Source organism: Varanus komodoensis, unplaced genomic scaffold (genome assembly GCF_004798865.1).
Source record: "Varanus komodoensis strain SLA01 unplaced genomic scaffold, ASM479886v1 scaffold40, whole genome shotgun sequence".
Lineage (NCBI taxonomy): Eukaryota > Metazoa > Chordata > Lepidosauria > Squamata > Varanidae > Varanus > Varanus komodoensis.
Window position 1 is genome coordinate 3056204 of NW_025335942.1, and position 26609 is coordinate 3082812.

Genomic DNA, 26609 nt, shown 5'->3' on the forward strand with positions numbered 1-26609 from the left:
GCTGTTGTGTGGTTTCTCTGCGTCTATAGGAGCCTCCTGTTCGTTAAGCTATTTCTATAAAATATTTATGTTTGGAGTATGTTAATGTTAGTAATTCTCATGCATGAGTAGCAGTGTGGGTTGAGATATTTCCACGGAAGGTTTTCCAAAATGGAAATGTTTTTTTGGTGCTTTATTTTTCCATGGAAATGTTTCCAGTTCATAAGCTCACCGGTAACAATGAATGGATGTCAACTGTACCTACAGCATCAGGCAAACGAGGCAGCTTCGAAGTTGTAATTACTGTTTTCAGAAGATTATCCTTATCAGGAATGTAAGTGAAATACAGATACATCATAGCATAACATGGAGTGACTAGGGAGTTGACAGGAGCAGTGGAAGAGAGGGAAATATGTTAAAACAGGTGATCCAAAGTATCATGCATCGTTCTTTGGGTTGCTAAAATTTATTTAGTTATTGCATTTATCATTGCATCATTTATTGCATCAAATAAGCCCCAGTCCTATGGGATTGTCGCTCTTCAGGCATAAACCTCCAAGCTTGGAGGCTTCTCGAAATCCAGAGTGTGAGGAAGACAGAGGTACTTTTACTTCCTGTTCCCTTCCTCCCATATAAAAATAACCCATTAGTGGGCCCGAATGAAAGGGCCCTGAGATACTAGAGGATAATAGAAGTAAACATGTAGTTCATCAGAGACAAATAACACTGAATCGATTTACATTCATGGTTGTATTTTATGTTGCCACATTGACTACAAGTCAGTCTTTGTTACAGAATGGCATGGATGTTAGATCTTTTACAATGAACTTTCTAGAACATTCTAGGCTCAACCTTGAGGACACAATACAGTGGAAAACCTAAGATTTGTGTATGTAAATGTTAAGAATTAAAATAGTTTTGTTAGGTTGTTTTAATATTTGTAAACATTTGTAAACTTCTGAGAGCAGGTGCTGATAGAGCCGTCTACAAAAAGCTTACATAAATACATAAATTCTGCAAACCCTCTTCTTTTCCCGTGCCTTTTGCACCAGTGGAAAGCTTCCTTTTTGACCTCTGTGGGATCATATCTGGTCATCACTTTTGCAACCTGGCTGAGAGGGGACATGGGGAGAGGTTGAAACACAAAGACATTATCCCAAGGCTGTGGCAGTCTCTTACCATCCCTGGCACGCTCTCCCAGATCCATGGGAATGTGTCCTTTGGATGCTTGAAATACCTTTGTATTTTAATAAAAAGTAAACAGTGTAAAGCGATGTTTACAAGTATTTGAATAAAAAATCTACATAATATAAAATGTTAATCCCATGTGTTTTCGTTTTCCCCTCAAGTACATCAGGTCAAATACTTGACAAATCCACGTGACGTACCTTTTTTGGTTGGTTGGTTGGTTTGGTTTGGTTTTGCTTTGTTAGTAAGTATAAGTAAAACAAGCATACTAAATTAAGTCTCTGTCCAAGTTTTCTAGGGATCCCCACCTCCCTGTTCGTAGGCGCGCTTACGCATTTACTCAAAGCCCAGGGACACACTGTGCCTTGGAGGAGCACAAAGAAACAAGAAGGTTCAGTTGCAGATTTTTAAATGATAATTCTCATAACGCATCAGGGGCTTTCCCTTAATTATGGCTTTTTTAATGAAGGCAGTTTATCAAATGGATTTTGGGGAGACTCTTTAATATTGTCGGTTTTGCTGCACATAATTAGTATGAAAACATGGATGCTTTTTTAAGCTGTAGTGTCCTAATTATGCAGCACTGTCTCTGGGAGCGAGGAATGGCACAGATCCCCTTTTTGTCTGTACTGATGATCAACTTTGCGCTAGGATTGTGAAGCGGGGATCAAAAGTAAGGCACATTGTGCTGGCAACTGAAAAAGCACGATGACAGCCGGCCTTTGAACAACCTGTAAAAATGCTCTGCTACATCTTCCAGGTCAGACACCTCCTTTCTACGTAGAGAGTTCCTTAAAACTGTGCTCTGGAACTAATTTAGTGGCATAAGATTTGAGACCATGTTTGCTTCACTCCCATCTGAAAGTCGGACATTTGGATGCTGGTACCTGATTAATTTGGGCCGAAGTTCATTCAGCCAAAGTTAAGCACATATTAGCACATCTTGATTTAAATAGGAGAATTAGATACATACTTGAATATGTTTGTCACTTTCATTGGTTCAAATGCATTCCATTTTGTCAGCTTTCAGAATATGCAGAATGTTAAAGGTTTTTTTTTTTTTAATCTTTCAAAATGCAACATAAGTACTAAATTCAAAGGAAGCATTTGGATTTCTTGCAAAGTCTGCACAATCTTGAGCAAAGATGTTTTACTTCCACACAACAAATTATCTGTTGGAGAAGCTTGTTCTTGTGAAGTGTGAACACTGAGTTATTATTTTGGAGCTGTACTGAATATTGTTTGATTATACTTTCTGTGCTGAAAAAGATGTGATCAAAATCCACCCCCCCACACACACACAAACTTCAGTAAATGCACAGATATTCCCGCTTTTTTTATCCTGTTAGGTAACTCTGCCTGTTTTCTGTACTACTACTGTAGTTTATCTTCACCCATCCAGTTGGTGCTTCTTTCCTCCTTCTAAGGTGTGAAGTTATGGTGCAGTGCTTTGAGTATTGGACTGGGATTCAGGAGATGTGAGTTCCAGTCTCCAGTCAGCAAGAAGCTGGCACTAAGGCTGACCTACCTCACAGGATTGTTGTGAAATTAACATGGAGAAGAGGTGGATTATGTGAGTCACTTTGGGTTCCTTGCATTAAGAGAAAAGGCAGGCTATAAATAGGATCAGGCACTGAAGAACATGGTTTCTCTTGCCTTATAACCAACTAGATTATGTCTTATGTCCCTAAGCGAATAAAACTAATTGTGGCCAATGCAAATGAGCAAGTGAACGTTTTCACAAGTGCTAAACATTGCTGATATCTTAACGAAAATATGTTGAATTTTCGCTCACCCTTGCTTTCATGGCTTTAATTTATGCCTCTATATTTGGAAGCATAGGCCAAGCTTCTATGTTGCTCATGTTAAACTTAGAAATGTCGAGGTAGAGAGGCTGACCCGAACTTGTTTAATTGTGACTTCGAAAGGGTATTATAAATAGAAAAGCAACCCATTTGCTGCGTTGGCAGTTTCTCCTAGTTTTTTGTGCCTTATGGATCAACGTCCTAGGTAATTTTGCAGCTTAATTATTAAAATAGAGTGAGTAAGATTGGGAAATTAAAAGATGTAGTAGAGTTGAGAATTGATATACCTCATGGGGACACTTGGGGAAACTGCCTCATTTTGAAGTGTGTGTGCTTTTTACTATATTCATGATTTATCGATGATGACCAGTGGAGCTCATGAAATATATCACGATAGAATTGCATTTCTGAAATCTCTTTCTATTTCTTTTTTTCCTTTAGTATTTCTATCCTTACCCACATGTTTTGCTTGTTTGTCTAACTCCTTCAAGTGAACAGAAACTGTATGCTTCTTACTTTGATGTACATCCCTTTTGGTTAGGAGATCATCAATTATTTAGAATTTCCAAATCCACAGAGCCCAAACTTTGAACATAACAGTATAAATAAAGCATTCAGAAGATCACTGTTTTAAAATAGGTCACAGTTTTCAAAAGGCCTTTAGCCATCAAATACTTGAAAAATCAGGGAAATCCTTAATTAATCTGCATTTGTTAGCTCTAACAGAGTTGCTTTGAAGGAGCACTGCAGGTATAATATCTTCCATTTAAGTGAGATATCCAGGGTGGTCTTACTTGGGAACAATCAGTATTAATCCAGGGCTCAGGATTCAAATGGCTTTGTTGGAAGATACAAGACTTCAGAAATAGGATATGTACAATTAATAATTTAACATCTTCTGTTTTCTGTCAAAAGCTCTGTTCAACAATTAGTGTGAATAGGGTAATCCAAGAAACATTGACAGAATTGTGCAAAATTATGCAAGGTGTGAAGGAACATTCTTCCCTCATCCATAATCTCAGGGTCATTCCATGAACCTGAATGATAGGAGACTGGAAGGCTGGGCGTCTTCAAGAGACTGGAAGGATTTCTTCACATAGCACAGAGTTAAACTATGGAATTTGTCTCCTTAAGATGTAGTCATGGCCATCAATTAGTATGGCTTTCAAAGGGAATTGGAAAAATCCATGGAAGAAATCCATTCCATTACATTTAAGTTTTGTAGGTAAGTTCTCAAAATGACGCGAGATCCCAGAGACCACGACCTTGTCTGGTGGGTTAGACTGAACAAGGAATCGTGCTTGGCCCAAGTTCACACAGCGAGACAGAGTGAAGATTTGAACTGAGACGTCACATTGACATCTTCGACCCCTCCCCACCCCATGGCGTTCAAAAATGACAGTGCTTTTACATTCTAGTTTGGCATACTCTTTTTCCTGACCTCTAGAAGACACCACTGCATTTCTTCCTTACGTGAAATTAATTCACTCACCACTAGCTGTTACAAGTATTTTTGAAACATGTCTTAATTTTCAACATCACTAAGTATGATGTTTACATCTGATGAAGCACATTTTCAGTGTTCAGATCGCTTTACATGCCTTAGGAATCAATAAACTAACTCTATGAAAGGTTGGTAATATTACTTCCCTATCTCGGAAGATGTTGCGTTGACTGGGCTAAGAGAGAGCATTTTGCCCAAGGCCACCAACTAAGTTCATGTCAGAAGTAAGATTTGGCTGAGGCACTAGCTTAACTCGGTCTCTTATGCAATGAAGTGGATCAACGCAGCTGTTCTCTCTCTACCAAGCACCAGTCTGGTCCATTGAATCCTATTTGAATTTTTTCTCTTGACTTCACTGGAGCAAAGACAGTGCAGCCCTAGTTTTCCAACTGTGTCCCAGGGAAGTCTGGGATTCCATGGAAGCTCATGGGCAGTCACCGGTGGCAGGCAAGCACCTCGAAATACAGCTTGCCCACCCCTTTCTGTTCTGCCTCTGCAGGGGAGGGTTGTCTGAACCTCTTCTCTGAGTCTCAGCCGTTCTTTCGAGGCGAGAGTGAAACTTAACAGGCTACGTATCTGGAGCAAGTCCTAGAGCGTGGACGAGCAGAAATACGGACTTCAACGCTCTGTATTCCTGTCCATTTGCCATACTAGCAGAGGTTTCCAGGAACTGAAGTCCAAAGCATTCTGAACTCTGCTTTCTACCTGCCTCTATTGCAGAGTCTCCTGCAATATGCAAGGTACACAGGACGCTCCCGTGCACAAAGTCTCCTAATGGTGGAAAAATCATGGGAAGACACTGATGGCAAGAGTTCAGGTAGGAGCTCATGGAGCAGGCTTCGTAGTGCCCGCTGTAAAACCTTGAAAAGACCCCGCTAAAATAAGCTACGATTTCCAAAAACAGGGCGTTTTGTGCTATACAAAAGAAAGAGCATCTGCATTTTTGTACTTTATTAAACCAAAGTGATTCATTGGCACTTTCTTGAGTTCCAGGAGCCAGATTTTGTTAAATTAATCATTTCAAGCAAAGAGGAAAGGCACCCTCCTTGCTCCAAGCGCATCTGCTTCCTACTTCCTAAAAGGGCAATTTGACAAAACTCAAGGCTGTTGTGAGCAATTTGTGATTGGTTAGGAAGATCTAGGTAGGGAAGCAGAATCAATAGCTTGATGTTTGCAATCTAATTGAAAGTCCAGGAAATTAATACAGACATGGGAAAGTGTTATGTCTCTTACTGCCTAACAACAAAGACAGTTCATTGCTATCCTGACTCTTTCCTCTAGTGAAGAGGAAAGTTACCTTGTTCAGAGATAACTGGAATGTTAATAGATACCATACATTCCATCTATTATGTTAGAAATATGAAAATTTTATGGAGAAAATACTGCTGTGTTTGAGGTCTATTTCCATCCTGTGTTTGAAAAGAAATAAGTATATTTCTGTAGGTTATATTCGACAGCTTTTCGGATGTACTCACAAAAGATGTTATGTGACTATTGCAGTGAGTAAAACATTTTAAACCATGCTTAAGCATCTAAAAAGCTGCCATACTAATTTTCTGGGCTGTCCAAATTATTATTATTTAAATCAAGAATGACAATATAAGTGAACAGGGTTAACCTTTGATATCGTATGTTTGGAGTAATCTTTACAGCATTGTGTTAAAATGGATTAACAGCTGGTTGTTTGTCATGCCTCAACAATAAGGGATAAAGTTGGGATGTTTTGCAATTTCCAGTATTGGCAATTCTCTTTAAAGAAAAGTAGAGTGGCTAATTAGCAAACAATCTAATAAGAGATGAAGGAGTAAGCAAGACGGGTGTGGACAAAGAGCTTGATACATGGGAGTTGGAGTGCTTTCTGAGCTGGGCTAGAAGCAGCAATGTGGGGCTTAATAGATTCACATCTAGTGTCTCTCAGTGCCATGGAGGTGTGGTAGCCAGCAAAGGCTGAAGCTCGTAGTCCATGCTTCCTGTCCAAATCATGGTAATGCCTTTGGTTTTTCGATCAGATGGGCAGCCCACACAATGTCTGCATGAGCCTGAGCTTGCTTTTGCTAGAAGAGTTACGCAAAAAAGCGGCAAAAGTACTTCCCCTCGATTTAAATAACTGAGACTGCCAACAGAGTGAGGCAATTCCTTCATTTATTGCAATAGATGGGGAGAGCCCACTCCATCTAATCTCTCCAAATACAACACACAAAGCAGCTCATTCTACTCCTCAACCCATCCGCCACAGCCCTCTCCTTTTCCCTCATTGGCTGAGGTACTAGGAAGTTACAGCCTTTCCGTCCGCCTACTTCACATCTCCCATCTCATCCCTCAACATACATCTACATACATCACACGTGCATTATAATTAGCCCATTGTCTATTCAAGGTGTGTGAGTTAATATTCATCAACCTATTACGCCTACGCACCTATAACTACAGGTTCACTAGTTCACTCTTCCCTAACTTCACCTTGCCCTATGACCCCCTGCCTCATAAAACTACTGGGAGGGTGAAATAGGAAGTAGCACATTTTCTTTCAAGTCGTCGTTATCTTTTCTCCCCTCCACAGACAAGCTTCATGGCTTGGTTGCTGCTTCTCTGTATCTCAGTCACTGAGCTGCTTCTTTCAGAAGTGCTCCACTCACGTGACTTTTCAAAGTGAGCAGGACCAGTCTGGTACTGTGAGAGTTCAAGGGGGAAGTCCGCTATGGTGTCCGACCCTGTCGCAGTATTTCAGCGTCGCCCATTTGGTTTTTAGAAAGCACAGTAAGAAACAACTGTCCATTCTGTGGTTTTCACACTCCACCGTGGCTTCTCTGGGAATCAAGGTTTCCACAGTCCTTCTATGCACCTGCTACAAAGTGTTTTCAGTAAACCATTTAAATGCTGTGTTCTAATTAAAAACTTGATGTTATTCCACAAAGTTTTTTCTTCCAGTTGCAAAATCAGGAACTTATGTTATTGATTCCTCTTTCAGCGGAACCATATTTGTGCTGACAATGAGTTATCAGCTCGAATAACAAAGCTTCTTTTCCATGATATGAGGATTCCTAAATATTTTTAGGAATAGATGGCAAAAGAAGGGGACGGCAGAGGATGAGGTGGCTGGATGGAGTCACTGAAGCAGTTGGTCTGAGCTTGAGTAGACTCCGGGGGATGGTGGAGGACAGGAAGGCCTGAAGGAATGTTATCCATGGGGTCGCGAAGGGTCGGACATGACTTCGCGACTAACAACAGCAACGACAAATATTTTTCAACAATGACTCTCTCTGAAGGCATTGTTTTAGATCAGTGTGAGTTTTGATAGTTAAATAAGCACCGATGCCCAAGAATGGTTGCACTGTTGCCGCTCAGCATATTGGTACCTTTCGCTACCAGTCACAATTAACTGTGGGCAAAGGTGATTATTTTGCTAGCCCATGGGCCCCTTTAATGCCCTCTTGCACGGGCCATCAAGGTGAATTTTCCAGGGACACGAATTCATTCTATCTAGAACTCCCTCTCTCCTGCTAATTTTACTTGTGTTGCTATGGTGCAGGAGCTAGAGAAGCAGAGAAAAAAGCCAGGCAGTGAAGTATAGCGGTGTAGTTTCTCGAATGCCTAAGATGGGCAACATATCAAATGTGGAGCCTTGCCTGCTTCATTGAACTGGGAAGCAGGGAGAAAGAATGATGGAAGCATGAGTAGACGAGGAGTAACGCAAGAAATCGCTAAGCTGCTGGTCTGCAGGATTGCCATGGACTCTCGGCTGCCTTTACATAAGAAAGCCAGTGTGGTGTAGTGGTTAAGAGCATGGGACTGGGACTCAGGTGATCTGGGTTCTAGTCCCCGCTCAGCCATGGAGCCAACTGGGTGACTTTGGGCCAGTCACGGACTCTCAGCCCAACCTACCTCACAGGTTGTTGTTGTGGGGATAAGACGGAGGAGGAGAATGATGTAAGCTGCCTTGAGCCCTTTGTAGGAAAAAGGCAGAGTATAAATCAATCAATCAATCAATCAATCAAGTGTTTGCTGCGCATGGATCTAATCTTGTGTCCAGGCTATACAGAAGTGTGGCAGTGTCACTACGGAATACACGAGCTGTGAGCCAAGATGCCTCTGGTTCAGTTCTTGTCTCAGCCGTACTTACTAGGTGGCCTTGGAATCCCCCACCCCTCATCTCAGCACCCACCTTGGCAGTACGTGGAAAATAATACCACCTGGGAAAGCTACCTAAGAAGGCCTTGGCAGTTAGAAGCAGCCTATAAATACACGGATGGAAGGATGGCATGGTCTACTGTACAGCATTGTAGGAAGGATCACTGAGAAAACGCTTACATCCTAAGCGTTTTTATTTTTTAAGTGAAATGTTTTCCTTCTACCAGGCATCTCCTAAGCGATCCTGTGGTTTTTCTCTTTATTTCCACATGTCCAAAGTTTGCAGAAACAAAACAAAACCTTAATACAGGCCTGAAATTGATGCAGGTAGGGTAGGGTAGGAGCCTATTAAATGTGGAGCTATATTTTGTTTGAATGAATGAATGAATGAATGAATGAATGAATGAAGGCATTTCTACATGGCCCATTAGCCAAAGCTCTCTGGGGAATTATGCCCCAAATTGTAATTTCATGATATTGTGTTTTTAATTGTATGATAGTATTCTGTCAGCCACCCATAGAAGAATGTTCTTGGGCACTTTTACATTAGTATCTTGGGTGCATATGTTTTGCATAGTCCCAGTGTAGCCTTTTTGATACCATTTTATTTATTTATTTATTTATTTATTTGAACATTTCTATGCCACCCCTTGCCGAAGCCTCAGGGCAGCTTACAACACAATAAAATACAATAAAATACAAAAATAACAATATAAAATTAAAATTAACAATAAATAAAATAAATAAAAAATATAAAATATAAAAGAAGTCGCCCTGGCCAGATAAATAAGCAAATATTGTTAACAATTAAAATGACGTTTAAATAAAAAGGTCTTCACCTGGCGCCGAAAAACAAATAACGACGGCGCCAGGCGGACCTCTCTGGGGAGCGCATTCCATGCTCTCATTCACTTATATTTGGGGAACGAGGTATAAATGTAGATATCTCTCCAACTGTTACATCCACATTTTTGCCTTTGAATTTCAGACATCTTCCCCTGTTAGCTTTTTGGGATGTTTGGAACCTCCATGAGAGCTGTAGGCCAATTATTTGAGGGCCAGAGTGAACAATAGTGTTAGATCAGGAGGTTGCATTGCCTGGTTTAGTCATAGCCTCTTCCCTCTGCTACCTGACCTCCCATCCACACGTGTTGTGGCATTCCTGGAGTGGACCTAGCACCAAATGCCACTAATTTGAAGGCAAAAATAAGGTACAATGAACTAGAAGATAGAACATTTTGTTTCCAAAACACTAGTTCATTATATGATGCCTAGTTAGCCTATAAGGACTACACAAGGACATTCACATATTTGTGTGTGTGTGCACAATAAAATTATATTCTTCATATATTCTCTATATATAAAAATGAAAAATATAATTTTGGTGAAGAATATAATACAATGATGGTGAAGAATATATTTTTTTCCTGATTATAAGAACAAGCGTCAGTTTCTTAGTATTCTATCAGAGAGCCATGCAAGAAAGTCAAAAATATAAAACAAGCCTTTATCAAGAAGGTCAGAATTTGTAAAGCTAAGCCTGGCGACAGATGTTGCAAAACCAAGAAAGGAAGTCAAGATAATCCTGTACAAAAGTAACTAAATGCTTTCTTCTTACTGTGTTTTCTTTACTACTAACCAAGGTATCCTTAATTTATACTGTTAATTTATATTATTTTAACGAAGTTTGTTTATGTTTGTGAGCCGCCCCGAGGCTTCGGTGAATGGGGCGGCATAGAAGTTTCCTAAATAAATAAATAAAAATAAATAAATCCTGCCTTTATTTAGAAATGCATGTTGATATAATAATTTGTATCACTGCCACGTTAAACATATATATGGGGTATGTTGGATGAATGAAAGAGCTGGTCCCCACAGGATGGTTAACTCTTATTGCTGGAGCGCACCTACATTAAAAGGTTTTTTTATTACTTTTGCTGGTGTTGCCTGTCTCTTGGGCAGAGGTTGGTTCACAAACAAAGAAATATTGGTTTCCCCAATAGTGGCATACCATAATTGATTATATACCAGGTAAAAATGAGCTGAATAATACAGTCAAACAAGTTCCCTAAATTCAAGAGTTAGTGTGTATGCAATGGAATACTATAAAGACATGAAGGAGCTAAGTTGCCTTCATTTGTTCTCCTGGTCTTTGCAGAGGAGTACTAAGTAATTTTATCCTGAAGGTTTACTTTAAAATCTATATTTTTAGGAGAGCCAGGGTGTCATAATGGTGAAGAGTGCTGGACTGGAACTTGGGAGATCCAGGTTCTAGTCCCCGCTCAGCCATAAAATTCAATGCGTGACTTTGGGGCATTCACAAATTCTTAGCCTAACCTACCTTGCAGGGTTGCTGTGGGGATAAAACGGAGAATCAGTGAACCTTGTAAGCCGCCTTGGGTTCCTTGCAAGAGGAAGAAAGGTGGGATAGGAATGCAGTGTTGTCATAATAATCGTAACAATCATATAATACATTGCATCACAACCACAAGAAAATAAAGTGCAAAACTGTGTTGGGTTTCCATTTAAAATGTGCAGTTTAAAAATAAGTCTTCATAAGACCAGTTGAATAGCTGTGGAATGCCGGCATGGAGAAGGGATGTGTGCAAATGGACGGAGAGGGACAATATGCTATCATAAATAAAACAAAACAGAATTCCCCTGTCATTTTTATTGATTGCGTTTATAAGCACCACAGGCACTACACCGTAGAGTCTTGTAGCCATTTGGATAAACTTGGCTCCGTCGTTTGCCTTTTTGCTTCCATGTAGTGAACCTGCAGGCAGAAAATGAGGGTTCTCGCACAGCAGCCGTTCCTGCTGGACTGAGCGGGAGGCAGGCCGCAAGATCAAAAAGTCCGGATACAGTCTTGCCATCAAGCACATCCAAGCCCTGAGCGACACAGGCACTAATAACTAACTGTAGAGTTCTGGCTGCACACCTCCCGAGAGACAAAATCCCGTGCAGCCGGGCCGTGTGTTCCTCTCATAAGCATGTGTCTGAGGATAACGACTGTAGGGAGAACTTAATGGGATGCACCTCTCCGGATTCCCCTGAGTGTCTTCTGCCCAGGGAGTGAGTCCTGCTGATTTAACTGCAGGTGCAGGATGCCACTTCCGTGCCACAGAGAAACGGACTCAAGGGAGTCACTGCAGGGGTAAGCACCTGCCGGATCCCACCTGGTGGGTCTGCCCCACCCACTTTCCTTCTGCGAGGATGACAAGACCCACGTGACCCCATCTTGCAGTATTTTAAATACATTGCAGCTGGGTGGGATAACATCGCAAGGAGACACGCCCACGTAGCTGAGTGTCTGTCTGCGAAGGATTGGAGATCTGCTCAGGAGAAGGTGCACCTTTCCTTTTGGCACAAAAGTCTGCTCTTTTTTAACATCATTCCTTTAGCTTACAGAAATTTGCCTGTATAGTACAGCCCAAGTAATACGCATGCATTAGATCTTGCATTTCTCTCTTTATTAGGCAGCTGGTGAAGACATTGTTAGATGCGGGAGAGAACTTTTCTGGCTTAGATGTGCTGTAAATATATATATATATATATGGATTCACTAGAGACGCAGAGGAGGTGGAAGAATACCACTTTGACGTACTGCTGAGTATGTCAAAATATTCCCAGAGGATGAGAACTCGAAGACTCTGTGTTGCAGGGCAACACCTGTTGGGAAAACTCTAGTGGCAGGCTGTTTACTAAGAAGGTTAGGCAGAGGGAGTTTAGGGAAATTGTCAGACTAGATGAAATCTTTTAAATTCTGCTTGTCCGCATGAAACATACTGGCAGGGGCAGGAGTGTTGGTCCCCAAGTTTACAACACAGTGACAATCTGAGTGCTTTACCTTTCTTTAGGTTAGATCAGGGCTTGGACTCTGTGGAGACTTTCCTGGGTTGTTTGACCACCAAGTCACTGAGATTAAAAGTGGTATTTTGTCCAGCTAGCATTCTTTCTGACAACTCAGAAAGGTCTGCGGAGGGTTTTTCCCCAGGTTCTTGAAAGGAATACTTATAAATTAAAAAAGAACAATACAAAATAGATACGGCCCACTGAATTGTGAGCTAGCATGGTGAAAGATGAACAGTCTCTTCCATGCCTCTGACTGGAAAGAAGAGATGGGAGGTAGAATAGCGCTGATAAAGTTTTGTCTGTCAGTGTCACTATTTATCAATAGAAAAATGTGGCCAGTATCCAGTGATGGGGCTTTAATACAATAATAGAGTGCAGCCTTCAGCAAACTCCAAAAGAAAAGAAAAGAAAAGAATATCATTATGAAACTCTGTGCTTATAACAGCCATGACACCATGCAAGTACACACAAATGTTGTTGTCCTGAGCCTAAATTAGGCCAAACAAATGGGCAAGTTCTGTACGAAACAAGGAACAGAGCAGGTTTGAAATGGGCAGCAGATATTCCTGATTGAAATCTGTAGATCTAGCTTTCTTTCAAAAGGTCTGCCTGAATTTTTTCTAATGGCCCTAAGATCTTCCCAAGAAGAGGCAAGTGAACATATTTACATTTTGGCTAGCTTTTTGGTGGCATAATGGAATTTGTAGGACTTTCGTTCATTAGGTTGTCCTGTTGTAGTTGGTACTTTTTTAAAACTGCTTTATTACCTTCAGTGGAGATTTAATTTGGAAAACCAGTTCATATTTTAAATAAATAAGAATGGAACACTAAAAATTGAATTGGAACTTCCTTCTTGCTAATAAAAATGGAATTAGGAAAGGTCATGTGCCTTCCTTAGCAACCGCGCATCCCTCCTGAGAAGAGGCTATAGGTTTAGGTTGGTAACCACAGGAGCTTTGCAAATAGCATGCATGACAAATTAATTGCAGTTGGAGATCTGCTGTGTTTAACTAGGGCTCTTCTACTCTTCCTTCTCATTCAATTCAACAGATTCCATTTCCTCAGCCATCTCCTCCACCCTCAAAAGGACAAAGTGATATAAAATGGGCTGGAACTGGTGGTGACGTGCATGGCATTCTCCCTTAAAGCACTTGGGTCCAGAATACTGTCACCTGCGGTACTTAATTTGGCCTGAGCCTGAAAAGCGTTTCGGTAAAAAAAAATGCCCTCGATTGTACTTCTGCCCCCACTAAGCATTCTGTAGGTGGAGAAAGAAAGCTCCAAGCTATACTCCAGGCTCCTAAGACAATAAGACCCTCCACATGGGTACATGAGTTAAAATGCGTTCTGCTTCCCCAGATTTCTGCATGGTAGCCATAATCTGCACCTCTCTGCGTGGCTTGAATGGCAACATAATCAATGTTTCAATAGCCACCGTTCCTTTATCCATAGCTGTTTTGGTATCATATGATAGTCATTTATTTTGTGTAGCAGTTGAAACTGCTCATCGAAATTGGAATTATGAAGGAACTTCTGGGTTAGTTATCTGGGGAAGAAAGCAGGGCATAAGGTAAGAAGATCTTCCCGAATCTTAGTTCACCTGCCTAAACTGTTGCATTGTCTACCAAACTTTTCTTTAAATCATGTTTCTTCTTACGGCATTGACTGATGCCATAACCAGTTAGCTGCAGCCAGTTAGCTTTCACCTAAGCAATACAGTTGTATGGTGCTCATTAACTGATGCTTTTCAGGGAGGTTCGCAACGTAAAGTACAATGAAAACAAAACAAATAGATACAAAATCATATGGTGAAGCAAAAGGAACAATCAGCAAATAAAAGCTCATAACTTGAAAGGCTAAAGGTTTTATCTGGCATGAGGAGGCACCCGTGGAAAATCTGTAGGGATTTTCTCTGGTCTCCATCCACCTCACTTCAGATGGTCTGGGTGGATGGAGGAGAACATCACTGGGCATTTGTTACTTTAAAGACAAGTTGCTATGGGAACAGCTTTCCATCAGGTACCCGGGTTGCAAGCCATCTAGAGCAGGGCTGGACAGACAGTAGATCTCCAGATGTTTTTGATTTCAGCCCTCACCAATCTTGACTTTTACCTAAGCTGACAGGGGCCTGTGGGAGCTGAGCAAAACATCTGGCGATCTACCTTCTGACCACCCCAGTTCAGAATGTTGATGATAATCACGAAAACCTTGAATGGTTCACTGATACAGTTCAGCAATCAGTGCATCTCTGTCATATGTTTGCACTTGGGTCATATGTTCGTAATGTCTGGTGCCAGGAGTAACTCTGTGGCTGTATTATTGACCAAATGTAGCTTCTAGGCGGCTTCCAAGCTAGCCCCTTGGGTTATCCTATTTGGGATGTGATCAGAGCGTGGGTTATCTGGGCATCTCTGTGTAGGAAAGACTGCAGCTGACATACCAGCTGCTAAAAGATACTCAACAGCACAAAAGCTGCAGATACGGTGCTGGATCTTGGAACACCCACAGAACCCTGACCGGGACTGCAGTCCCATCCAGAACGAGCTGAAGATGATCACCCCAGGCAGATGAGCTATCTTTTAGATTCTTTTTACTAGCCTTCATCCTGGCCATTGCTAACTCCTGTCCAGCACTGACACTGCCTCTCTTGAATTGGATATAAAGCCAAATCCGTCCAACAAATTCAGGTAAATGTTATAGAGGACAAGATAAGAGTTTTGCAAGATCCCATAGTGTAAGAGCTGCGGGTTAGAAGAGCAGTCCCACAGCTTCATCTTCCTGAATTTATTCTCCACCCAGCCCTCCTTCCAACTTGCAGCCCAGCAATCGTACCTAGAAGGTTGCTCCCATAATCATACCCACAACACTTAAGTGTTTATCAGCATGCTTTCGAGTGATTATTTATGTATTACGTTTCTGTACCACCCAATAGTGGAAGCCGTTTGGGTAGGTCAAAACAATTGCTTTCAGGTTATTCACACCCATGATTTCCATAACCTTTGCAGAACAAAACCCCACAACCCCTGGGGGCTGCGGGTGAGCGGCAGCTGCTTGTCAAATGCTTCCTGGAGCCCTCATAGCTGTGGCAAGATGGAAACAAGGGATTTCATGGCCTTTCCTAAATGGTAGTTTACAAAAGTTCTTTGTAAGCCTGCCATATGCAAATCCCTGCCAGACTGTGAGGAGAATTTCAATGTTCTCTGGCAGTCCCCAGGTTTCCTATTAGATGCCAATGTGTTGCAAAATTCTCCTCATCCTTTGAGGTAGGACACTGCAGTTGATGTTACGCCTTAATACATGGCCATCTCCAGTTATGTTGCCCCAAAGGGTCAGTGGATCCACCACGGAGACTCAGTTGGCACCTGCATGTAAGCCTACATTTTCAACAGCCATCTAAATACTTTGTTAGGGTAAAGAAATCTATAAACGGCCTTATTTCTTTCTATCAGAACAAGAGCTCTTAAAATAAAAAAATAAATAAAGCAACGAGCAAATGAGAGGAATTGAACTTTTCCTATGACAGCTTGAATCAAAGAAAACAGAGCTGTGACGCGTACAGACAGATGGCTTCAGCGGGTGGAGTTTGCTCTTAATGGGATGCAAATCAGAATTTGAAAAATATAAATAGCCTTCTTTTCCTGAAAAATCATTGTGTGATAAAATATTAGCTATGAGTAACAGAATTTAGGTTTTATATTCAATGCTAGATGGAATTGCTCCACATAGTACTTAAGAGACTGAATTGATAGAGTTGGAGATTTTAAGAACCATGAATTATCCCTTTCAGGCATAGCTCAACGTCATTCCACTTTCTCAGGACAATTTGTGAACAAACAAGGTCAGGGGGCATGGATTGAGGTAGTGGCAAAACGTTTCCTCATCTGTACAGCACTGCAGGTGTGTATTTATACCCCTCCAAAAATATCTATCCATAAAATATGTGTGCCTGGGGTGCAGTTGTCTTTATGCCCACAAGAAGTAGAAAGGGTCAGGTTCGAATAAGAAGACTTAAATGTCACGTGCTCACTTCAATGTTGAATGATTGAGAACATTATTTTCAGGGAGAAACTGAATCCTTACTGCAAAATAGTTTGCGAAATATCTGCAAACATCGTAACAGCAGATCACTAGAAAGTGGCATGAATGGAATGATGTAATAATGCAATTAAGGTCTCAGATGCTGCTGAAATTGCTATGTTGAGAGAAGGGCATAGTTAGGTACAGGATGCTGCCTTAAATTTAGAGCATAAATTCATCACAGTTCTTACTCTTTCTGATCTCCCTTGGACTCTTTCAGTGCAATCCTATGTATGTCTCCTGATTAATAAGTCATAGTAGGTTCCACAGAGCTTACTCCACGGATTTGGAGTGCAGGATTTCAGTCTCACAGAAATTTCTTGAATCGCTGCTACTCAGTATCATCAGGGTATGCTTTTAAGAATGTCAGTACTTCTAAAAGTCCCTTGGGCTTTCTCAGTACTTGTTAAAACAACTGGGGCCAGAAGTTTGGTTCCAAGTGAGCGGAAGGGCCCAATGCAGAACATGTGTGGTATAAGTTTAATTGGCAATCCTCAGTTGTGAGTATTGATACATGACCGCAAATATATACAACAGGAAAATGCCAGAATACCTCTTTGCTAAAAGCAGAGGGTTAAAAATTAATGTGATAAGAAGACCTTTAGCTATAATAAAAAATATTTTTTCCTTTAATGGTACCAAACATGGATAAGCTGCCCCTTCCCCATTATAGCCTTGCCAAATGTTTAGAGTGAGTCATTTCTTTGAAGTGTAAATGCACCTTAAGAGGGATGTTAAATATTTCAAGTAATTGGTATGAACATGAAATCTCTCATTAATGTCTCGTAGCCTTCTGCAAAATGCAGATAAGAAAACGAACAGGCTTGTGAAGGAGGGGAAAATGCTGAAACATTCTAGAAGGAACATGCTCTTGGCACCTCCCTCCCTTGACTCCCTTCCTTGTGTGGCATCTCTGTCTCTTGCAAAAAATACTGGTAACGTGGAAAATTAAAGCAAGCATGCACATGTTAATCTCCCTGCCACAAAAGCAGTGCGTAATGCTAACATGGCACATGAAATCCAACCAAGCAGACCTAAGCCATTCTTCTACCTGCTTCAAAGACCTTTTTGAATGGTGTACATTTTGAAATGCCTTTGTCTATGTCATCTGAACGATTTTGAAATGTATTTTAAAGAACACTAGTTGATGTCCATTTTGAAATTGATTTGACTGCCTTAAAACAAAATGACAACAGTAATTAACATCCTCTTTGATAGTTAATTAAGGGAAATTACACACTAAAAATACAAACATCAGAGCATGGAGCTAATTATTTAGGCTAGATTGTCATTTAAGCACAGTTCGTAACAAGGGCCATCACAAAGCTGCATGCAGCACCCGGGGGCTCCCAGGCATGTTAAGAGCTCTTTTGCCATTGATTCCTCGTGCGGTGACATGGAGTGGAAAAGGGTGTTAGTCTGCCAGTGTGTGATGCGGTGACATGGCAGTGCGCTGTTGGAAGCACATCAGTGCAGAACTGCATAAGGGGAGGGTTCTAAATGAACAACACAAATGGCTCTTGGCAACACGTTGGGCAGGTGGCAAAGGCAGGAGGGAAAAGGAAGGCTTGGCCCTGAGGTTGAAATAGGTAGATTTATTGCCAGGGACTCCAGAAGCTGGAGCCAAGCCTGCTGAACTGCCTTCTGAGTTGTAGATGCTTACGTCTCAGAGTCCAGGTCGCGTGGATCTTCTGAATTGGGCAGTTCCAGCCACAGAGAGGAGCAAACCTGGCTTGAAAAATCTCATCCAGGGTGTAGAGCCCACCTTGGCCCTCGCATTCAAAAGGTGAGGGTTGGCACACACAGTACGGGTAGATGCAAGAAACAGAATTATGCCTCCACCGTGCAGTCTATGTGGCAACTCGCTCAGGCAAATCTAGTTATTGGCTTACAGAGAGCGGCTTGTTTATTTATTCATTGTTTCGTACCATTTATGTTCCACCTTCCCTGTTAAGGTAATGGGAAAATTCCCAAGAGTTGTCAGGAAAATAATTGGGCCCTTCAGTCCCTTGGGCAGACCCTCCTAATTCAGGGTCACCATCATCCTACCCAGCACAAAAATCCAACTGAAGAGCGTGTCCCACTGAATGAGGAAGGCCAAATCCACTTGGGAGCAACTTGTGATGGAGGCCATGAAGTTCTTAACCCCATTCTATCCCAATCCCCAGGATTATTCAGTCGGAACTGGAGAACTCCTAGATGAGATACCAGGTCAGGTAGAAGAATCCCACCCAGATCTTTCCAGCTGCTATGCAAAGAGCCCAGGAGCACCAAGTTGAGAGAGAATAATCTCCCAAGTTCATCCAACCAGGTCTCTGTAATACAGCATGGCTAACCTCCTCATCCAGGTTCAGGTCGTAGATTGCTGCTCTTTCTCCCTAAGCTTACCTAGCATTCAAAAGTAGCCCCTTCAGCTTGGAGGTTTGTCACAAGGCAACTCATTTCCCATTGGCTGAGATCCAGCCTTGGAAGGAGGGCCAATCTTGCCAAGTAAGCAGATGTATCAAGTATCCCTCTCTTTCCCCTTTTGTGTGGCATCGGGAAAAGAAAGAGGGAACACCTTACTCCTCAGGGTAGGCTGCTAGTTCCTGATGTTGTTCCTAAAACAGCTGTTCTGCAATGTTGCTGTTTGCTTCCGACAGCAGTTCATGCAGTTGCTCCGAGGACTCGGCTCCCCATGCAGCTGACTAGGAAACAAAATGGCAGATGACTCTGCTGAGTTTTGCTGGAGATGAGGTCATCTTTATTCACGAGATATGATTACTCATCCACACTCTTAAGCTCTCCTAGAATAGGCTAATAGGAGGCTGGGGATGGTCCAAGGGAAGCTGCTTCTATCTCATGCTAAAGGAAAGGGGCAGGTTCACACCCCCCAATCGCTGCAATATCCTTTGCTATTTTTTTTAACCAATGGAATGAATAAATCCGCTGAGAGCCAAGGCAGCTAACAAGCCAGCCAGTATTACTACCCCTTGTCTGACAAAATAATGGACTTTCTAGCAGTCCTGTAGGCTAATGCATCATGGCAGCCTTTCCTTCCACAGCGGTCCTGCCGGCTTAGGGAAATTGGTTTCTTGATGGATGCATGTGACAAAGTTTCTTGATGTTTCTTACAGCACACTTCTTACAGTGGTTTAGCAAGTACCAGCCACCGACTGTCTCTTTCTAGGCCTTCGAGAAACTCAGACGTTGGGGTGCCTGTTTTCTGTGTTTTGCATACCAAAGAAAACACGTATCAACAGAAAGTTCTATTTTTCAATTTGACATCAAATCCCAGGGTTTTTACCAAGGTTCTAGTACCTCTAGTGGCTTGTTTTTGGATGCAAGGAGGAGCAATCTTTTAATCTAAACAATGTACTAATCAGAATGAGAAGGATGTCCGGTGTGACAACATTTGATGGGATTACAGTTTTGTTCTAAATGTGGAGATGTCCTTGCTTTTATGACAGTGAAAGTAGTTCTGGGCATGTGACAGACATTAATGTTTCAGTTCTTTCTCAAGAGAGATAAACTAGCAATTACACATGCTCAAAGCAAGCTGAGGGCGAACTGGGCCCTAGCATTGGCCCAGTTGCTAGGAATGCTGATAGCTTCCAGGATATGATGACCGGAATAAGATTCCATGTCCAGTCAATCTATCTTTGTCCTTTCATCCGCAAGAACTTCCTGCAGCATCGCCTCACAGATGTCCTTTGATGAGCAGATGAGAGGCTTCTGGATGTTTCTGGGGAGGCTGCGGTCATGTGTAACACAATTGAGAACTTCTCAGAATCCTGCTCGGGACAAACATAACTCTCTTCTAGATGAACAGTCCTCTCCCTGGACAAAACAGGATATAGGGAACACATGAGATTCGCATAAACACCAGTAGACTGGAGCTTCAATCCATATGGGTAGCACTTCTAGCCTTCCAGCACAAGATCAAGAGATCACATCTGCACACCTTGACCCAGACATATGCACAGAGGAAAACAAGCACAAGAGGCCAGGAGTAACTCTGAAGTAGCTGCAGAAATCTACAGCGGAGTCTGGAGAAATTTGACCATGGAACAACTATGGTCTGGACTCTTCACAAAGCGGGGCTTTCTAAAACAGCAATGAGGAGAAAGCCACTGCTGAAGCAAGGCCACCTCAGCTGTTTAGCAGTGTGCAGTAAGCCATTTGGGAGACACAGCAAACATGGGAAAAGGTTCCCTGGCCCAGTGAAACCAAACATGAACTTTTTGGTCCTGTTGCAAGAATGTCATTTGTGGCCCAAAACCAACTAGTGCTCATAACCCTGAGAACACCCTACCGATGGGAAAACATCATGATGTTGATGGTGGTGGCAACATCATGTCGTGAGGATGCTTTTGCTCTGTAGGAACTGGGAAACTGGTCAGGACTGAAGGCAAGATGGACAGACCCAATCCAAGGAAATTCTAGAACAAACCAGTTTTCAGTCTGCAAGCTGAGGCAAAGTTCAGCTTCGCACAGGTCAGTGGCCCTGAACACACAGCCAAAATAACACTGGAGTGGTTGAAAAGTAAGAACTTGAATGTTTTACAATGGCCCAGTCAATGCCCAGACCTTAATACAACTGAGCATCTGTGGCAAGGATTGAAATTTGCCATTCATCACGGTCTGCATCCGACCTGAGAGAGCTGGAGCCATTTTGCCCAGAAGAATGGGCAAATCTTGCAGGATCCAGAAGCACAAAGCTAATAGAGACTTACTATGAAGACTTGCAGCTGTATTTGCTACCAGTGGTGCTTCTACCAAGTATTGGCTCAAGGAGTGAGTACTTACACAGCCAACACAGGCTAATTTGTTTTTGTTTACTTAATTTCTGTGTCACAATAAAAATATTTTGCATCTACACCATGTCGAGTAGCTTATGTGCATTAAGTGGTTACAGTGCCAATTAAACCCATTCCAGTTCCAGGTTGTAACATAACAAAATGTGGAAAAGTCAGAAGAGGGGAAGGTGAAGAGTGTTGCAAGACTGTAGATAAGACTCAATGGGATCCAGATGCTTGTTTGTGCTCTGTAAACCATCTCCTTTGGGACAGAGTGTTTCCATGCCTAGTTCAGGGACACCGCTGTGGTAGCACTACACAATTAACCTTCTCTTTCACATTTGGGCTAGGGATGGTTGAGGGAGTATTAACAGACTCGGGAACGCCCATAAGCCACCCACTGGCCTCCTCAAGAAGAAAGGAACGTTCAGTCTTCTTACACATTCCTGTCTGTGAGCCAAGCCAGTGGACAACCTGAGTGTCCTGGCTCAAGGTGAGCTCCTGGGTGCACATGAAGGAAATAGAGGTCTTGGAGGCCTCCGCTTTTACAAGTTGTATAATTGCGCACGTTGTGAAATTGCTGTGCTGGTTTTAAGTAGTTCAGGGTTTGAGGAGCAGCTTTTCTTCCAGGTCTGTTGGTGAGGGATATACCACCCAGTTAGTCAAAACAAGTCTAATGGCAGGATAGAAGATGACTCTCCTGAAACTGGAGAATGACCTTGGCATCATTTAAAATGGGAATTTGTGGTAGCTTTTCATTTTCTTTCTATATGCAGTAATGAAACAAATAGCTCAAAAGTAATTCCCCCTGAAATATGCTAAATGTGTAATGATATTTCGTTATCTTTAGGGTGGAAGATAATAGCTGAGAACCTTCCATCTATCCTTTCTGATTAAAGTGGTTGACAAAGAGAGGTGTTAAATGGGAGACATTTTTTCCAGTACCAAAAGCTTTATTTTTATTCTCTCTGTGCAATTGCATCTTCTTAACCCACAGGATAAAATATTTTGCATGAAGTTGTTGGCATATGCCAGAATATGCATAGGTCACAGATTTATTTCTGACCTTCTTGTCTGAGTGGCTGCGGAAACTGAAATGTATTTTTGCCAGCTTTTTCTTTCTGTCTCATTTCACCGCATATGTTGTGAAAAATTCTGCTTTCTAGGCAAGCTGGCTGCATCAGTTCCATTCGCTATCCTGCCATCTGTGGAATAATTAACTTTCTTGACTTAATGGAAATCAGGAGGAATTATAACTGCTTCATTTGTTTCCCATTGCTTCTGAAAGATCACCAGTTAAGTCCTGCTATCCAGCCAGCCGGAGGCATATTTCTGCGATCAGGTCGCGCAGGCAATTTAGCAATAGCTTCTTTTCAGAAAAGCTCTGGATTCGACTTCAGTAAAAGCAAGACAAATTCCAGGGGAAGCTACTTCGGTTGTGTACTGGTCCTCGCACACCAGTGCAGCTGCTGGGTTGCTTTTGTTTCGGACTCTTCAACAAAGGAATCCCAATAGTTCACATTTCAGTGGCATCTGCAGATGTTCTCTTTGCTTAGTTATGGGTGTGAAACCTACTTTGTCTCATTATTGGCTTTTCTGTGGTTTAGCAGGACTGAAATTGAATTTCTGCAGTATGTAGCAACACTGATACAGAGGACTCCATCTTTTTGTTTCAGACCAAGCGTAATTTATTCCTTAGTGTTTTATCCCGCCTGTACCTCTGGCTAACTTGCTCTTCCATGCTGACTATAGTCAATCATAAAATGGGCCATGTACTTTGGCCATGTTAATGTTGCATAAAGTTCACTAATTTGCTTATTTTGATTTTAGTATTATGTTAAATTTTAAAGTATAAAAATGGAACTCAAATGTTTCAGAAAAACACTGGATTTTTAAAAAATGCAATATAGTCATTGTTATTAATGTCACTATCTGAAATCTCTTTCGCTCCCAAAATCTTAAATGGCAACTCTGATATTCTGGTGGGCTTGAACACACAAGAAAAGAGAGCACTGAGCATTAGAAGGAGGAGAATAAAATGGTTCATGAGCCAGGATTTATTTAACGCAACCAGCTGCAATTTCGTGAAGATGCAAATCGTGTAAAGACTGCAAAGTCAATTTCTGTTGTGAATTTACATGTGATCTAGGTATCACTGGATAGCAGATAGTATTCAAGGCTAGGATTCAGATTTCCGGTCAGCCCTAAAGCTCTCTTGAGGAACTAACCTGCAGCCCAAGTTTGTAGTAAGGATGTAGTATGACATATAAGTTCCTCGCTAAACCTCAGAGAAGTGATTTGGTGTCCTGCTATTTGTCATAGTAATTTTAGGTTACTTAACAAGTCGTTGTAATCACATAAATGCATAATAATTATAGCAATATGTATTAATTACCAAGCCCCACAAATTGTGATACAGAGATTAAAAACAGTTCCTGCTTGCAGGTGTACAAAATTAACAGAGACAATATGAAAAGGGAATATGAATGGGAAACTAATTCAGATGCCATTTCTTGAAGTCGCATGATTAGTCTTGCAGAGGCGAAGATGATTCTGGGAGATGCGGTACCCAAACGATGGCTGATTCCGGCTGCCCCGGCGAGCATTGTTCCCCTCACCTCTTCTTCTGAGGCAACCAAACTAATGCGGCTACTGAATCTAAAAATAGGGCACAGATTGGCACAGCAATAGCTCTTTAAATTATTAGGCAGAGGGTGTCTCAAAAAGGTCAGGATCCAATATTTATTAATTGTGGCCAAGAGCATCGTTGTCCTAAAATGGTAAATCTTCCATGCACTAATCAGTCAACCCCAGCAGGTGAGTGTCTGGAATATCTAGTTAAGTGAACGTGACACAAGTGAAGAAAAAGAAAAGCGAATTCCTTGTAATGTAATCACCTTTTATTTGTTACAGCGACACAAATCTGTGCCCAGGAACGGCTAAATATTTGCTTTGACATTCTGTCAGGCATTGTTTTAGGCAAAGATTACCTAACATCATTTGTGTTAGATAATGAAGATGATCAATAACAAACGGCGGTCTGTTTATTACCAAAGAAAGAATTCTTTCGCTAAGCTTGTTGCATTTTATTATGGTTATATATGAAATGCTGATTTAAGATTTCATGGGCTGGCTCACATTTACTCATCCTTGGGGTGGATCCAAGTATGGGTGTAAATGGGAATTTAGTCCTTGATTCAGTGGGGCCCCTCCAATCTTGAATCCACCTTTATGGTGGGTTCCGCTGAAGGAGAGGTTGCTGGCCTCCTTGCATTGATCAGCAACTTGTCTTCATGAAACCTGTACATAAATATATACTTATATCTACTGTAAAACTTATTTTTTTAAAAAGAAGAGACATTTGGAAGGAAGCTTTCTTATGAACGTGTATTCCCCCAAATTATTTTTGCATCTCTGTAGGCATTGTAGATCCGTGGAAGACGCCGACCCCCACTGCTTTGGTTCCCCCCCGCAAAAGGTTGCTTATGCCCAGCTTTCAGTGTGACCTCAAGCATCCTTTTTGGGCCCAATACCAACTGGTAGCATGGGGCTTCTCCCACACACATAGCATAATCCCATTCCATACCTAAAAACCCCATGAGTCATAAAAGAAAAATATATTTTTTGATCCTGGAATGACACTTTCTACATTTCTGACAGCTTTTTGCTGTTTTCGTTCAACATAACATCCAGTCTGAAGATATTTGTGCAAAGCTGGTAATATTTTAGATGTGATTGATCAAAAGGGTCTGTCACTTCATACTGGATGGTTTGAGAGGAGAAAGGAGAGGCCAGAATGAAATGTGAAGCAGCTTTTGACAACCATATCTGCTCGGGCAGTATAGTTACTGGGAGCTTGGATTGTGCGTACGTGAGAAATCGATTATTCATTTCTTGCTTACCAGTGCCCACAGTTCTGTATAAAATAACTTTAAAATCATCCTCCAACTGTTAATAAGAAATTGAGGAATGGGAGAGGACAAGGTAACAAGTGAGGAACATTAGCAAATGCTCTTAGGTTTCATTTCAGCCGACGTTGAGAACTCATGAGTTAAACCAAAGGCTTCATTTCTAAATTAATAATATCAAGCAGAAATCAGAGGCTTTGAGTTGGTCTTACCATAATTGCCAGTTCTGTTATCAGTCATGACCCTTTAATATTGGGTTTCCTGCTAATAAAAAGCTTTAGGCCGATAATCTTAAAAGCCCCTAGGAACATTGGCTCTTCTGCTGTAAAGGGTCAATATTTCTAGGACTAGGGTCTTCTGCTCGTATTTAATAGTCCCTTTGAGTTGTATAATCTGTTGTTCTTGTAAAAGAGTTTTGCTGATTGTTCTGTAGAATGCCTTTCCAAAGTGGAATTTGGTATGCCAGCTAAAGACAGCAAATACAATAGATTTATTAACTCAACAGTTGTGTGGCCCACCGTTGGTTCCTATTAGTAAGATTGCTATCTCAGGATTGTTATTCTGGAGGATTGTTATTCTGGGGTGGATGTGTAACTCTGTACAGGAAAAATTATCCCAGGATGTTTCGGACTGTCTATGAGAGTTTCGGCGATTACTGTACTGGTTTCTTTGTGAAACAGTAAACACTCTTCCATACAACTAATGAGTTTGCATCACTGATTTTCAAAAGTGTTCTGGGAGATCCTCAGTTAGACAGATTTCCATGAAAGGCATTCCTTAACAGATAAGCAGATGGAGAAAGACAAAGTTGCGGCAACCCAGATTCAGGCTGGACATCAGGAAAAGCTTCCCCACTCACTGTCAGAGCGATATGGCAGTGGGACCAGCTGCCTGGAGAGGTGGTGGGCTCCCCCACACTAGAGACATTCAAGAAGAAACTGGACAGCCCTCTGAGTGGGATGGTGTAACTTGGTGTCCTGCAACAGCAGCAGGTTGGACTCAGTGGGCTTCATGGCCCCTTCCAATTCTATTATTCTATATTCTATGATTCTATGAAAGGCTTTCAAAACTACTGGCTTATATGGTGTACCCCTGGATTTATTTTATTTTTTTATTTAGAAAATTTCTATGCCGCCCCATTTCCCAAAGCCTCGGGGCGGCTCACAAAACATTAAAATATAATACATTAAAAATATAAAATGAATTAACAATATAAAATAAGTCACCCTGGCCAAAGAATAAAATAAGGAAATAATATTAGCAATTAAAATGATGCTTGAATAAAAAGGTCTTTGCCTGGTGCCGAAAAACAACGACGGCGCCAGGCGGACCTCTCTGGGGAGCGCATTCCATAGATTGGGCGCCACCGCAGAGAAAGCCCTCCTCT

At 41.6% G+C, this 26609-nt stretch overlaps 1 protein-coding gene and 1 long non-coding RNA gene across 2 annotated transcripts in view; both read left to right on the plus strand.

The window, feature by feature from the left end:
* The window catches only part of GABBR2 (gamma-aminobutyric acid type B receptor subunit 2), a 303445-nt gene that overhangs the window by 242670 nt on the left and 34166 nt on the right, over positions 1 to 26609 (plus strand). The gene's annotated exons all lie outside the window — the stretch shown is intronic.
* LOC123029646 lies at positions 2687 to 16928 on the plus strand. The gene is made up of 3 exons (XR_006415965.1): positions 2687 to 2740; positions 15147 to 15152; positions 16919 to 16928. It is a non-coding gene; the product is annotated as an uncharacterized LOC123029646 (long non-coding RNA).